This window comes from Protobothrops mucrosquamatus, unplaced genomic scaffold, assembly GCF_001527695.2.
Source record: "Protobothrops mucrosquamatus isolate PMUCROS unplaced genomic scaffold, P.Mucros_1.0 scaffold23073, whole genome shotgun sequence".
Lineage (NCBI taxonomy): Eukaryota > Metazoa > Chordata > Lepidosauria > Squamata > Viperidae > Protobothrops > Protobothrops mucrosquamatus.
The window spans coordinates 1-2174 of NW_015408827.1; the positions used below are offsets into that span (position 1 = coordinate 1).

Consider the following 2174-nt stretch of genomic DNA (forward strand, 5'->3'; position numbering starts at 1 on the left):
CAGTCCATTTTAGTGGCATCTCCTGCAAACAGGGAAGAGCGACACAAAAGGAGAAACCCACCTCCCACCCCACCCCCAAGCCTTTTTCTGGCACAAACAGGAAGTTCAATTTCTTTTTATTTTTTTTGCAAAACCATATTCTGTGCTCATTTGATGAAACCGTTTCCGTTTTTCAACTGGAGGAAGAAACACTTTCAAATGACTCCTACCGTTTATTTTTATTGTATTTTCCAAACAGATCAAGGATCGGCCTTGGCTTATCCACTGCTCCTTCCTGCCCTCCCCCCCCCAAACACACAGTTTTCAGTGTCATTATTTCAGACAATGTTCAACTCTTCCTCCAATGTTGGAGGCTGAAATCCAAGCATAAATTCAGGAAATATTTTTTTTATCTCTGAGCAGAAAGGAAAAAGGAAAAAGCAAAACTGGTGCTGTTTTGAATCAGGTTTTTTTTTGGGGGGGAGGGGGGTTAAAATCAGCAGAGAGCCCCCCTACTTCAACTGGATCTCTCTTCAAAGTTTTTCAAGTCAGTTCAGCTTAGCTAAATGTTTCCATTAGCAAAACACACATATTTTCTGCCCCTTTAAAAAAAAAACACCCAAAGTCAATTCTTCTGCTTTCTCTCTTTCTGCCCCACAGAAATTCAAAGAGTGACCCACACCTCCAACAAAAATCCTGCCTCTCCCCCTTTTGCAGGTTGGGCTTCTGCTCAAAGCGGAGTTGGGGGTTTGGGGGGAGGGTTGCGTGCCAATCTTACTGTTCCATTTTATTACAAAATTGAGGCAAGTACAGAAAAGCCCTTGGCTGGGAAATTCAAAAGAGCTGGCTTGCTCCAACTCCTGGGTGGAAGTGGCCCCAGGACAGTTGGGGAAGGGGTTTCTGATGTGGGGCACCAGGCGGTCCCAAATGATTGGACTTTCCCGCTCAGAAAAGACCCATTGCTCAGAGAGGTAAGTAGAGGGAATAGTCAGAGTGGCCCCACTTTTTGACAGGCTTGCTGGTCCGACCAATCATGGGCAGCTTCTGGGCGTAGCGCGAAACATGGGTGGGTCCGTGGTGCTGCAAGAAACAGGTCTGGAAGAGCCGCCCTTGGCACCGGCGGTCCACCTGGCGCCCCGCGATCACGAAGCTGAAGTGGGGTGCCGCCTGCAGGGAAAACCGGCACTTCTGGAAGACGTCCCGGGCGACAGGCCGGTGGCTCTGCTGGCGCAGGGCGCTGCGGGAACGAGCCAGGCTGGCTGAACGATGCAAGGCCGGCCGGCTGGCCGAAAAGTCCGCACGGGGGCTCTCCTCCTCCCGAGGACTGACGGTCGCGCTGGCGGTCAGCTGGGGCATCTTGCGCACGGCCTCCCCGGTGCCAAAGGCTGGCTGCTCCTTCTTGGTGTCGGCGGTCTTGGGTGGGCTGGCCGGCATTGGCCCGGCCGGGCACAGGCCCGAGCCGGTGCCAAAGCGGGTGGCCAGGCTGTCCCCAAAGAAGTAGTAGAGCTCCTGGTAAATCTCGTTGAGCAAGATGGCCGGGGGGCTGGCGGGGATGCCCACCCCGGCCTGGGGCCCCCCGCTGCCCAGCTGCAGCAAGTGGCTGGCGATGCCGAAGCCAAACTCCACCTGAGGGTCCTGGAGGGGGCTGAGCCAAGGCGCCCCGTCCCGCGGGCGCCCCTCGGGACCAGCGCCCTCGGCCTGGATGGGCACCGAGAGCGCCTGGGCTTTCATCTTGAGGAGTCGCTCGACGGCCACCTGAGGGAGGAACCGGAGGGACTGTTAAGACGCCGTGTCTCACCTGGGGGGGGGGGTCAGGATGGGTTTCCAGAGGATCAGCCAGGAACGTTCCCTCCACTGGTAGGGACACCTAGGACGGGTATAATCAGAAACCATTGGCACTTGGATCCTTCAACTATGTCTCGTATCTATGTGAATTATGAATCCAAGTGTTGGAGGTGTGGGCATCCAGATGCAACTTTTTTTCATATGTGGTGGTCTTGTAAGGTTATTAAGGCCTTTTGGGTACAATTATGGTGGAACCTACAGCAGATTTTTAAAAAAAGGATTATTTTCCTTCCACAGTTGTTTCTTTTAGGTATTGTACAACATTTAGATGCAAAAGAAACAAATTTGATGCTTTACTGTTTATCTGCTGCTCGATTGCTGATAGCCCAAAATTGGAAGAGCCCAATTCT

At 53.0% G+C, this 2174-nt stretch overlaps 1 pseudogene; it reads right to left on the minus strand.

Annotated features, from left to right (window-relative positions):
* Nucleotides 1-877: 877 nt before the first annotated feature.
* LOC114923834 lies at nt 878-1734 on the minus strand (annotated as a pseudogene).
* Nucleotides 1735-2174: the final 440 nt, after the last annotated feature.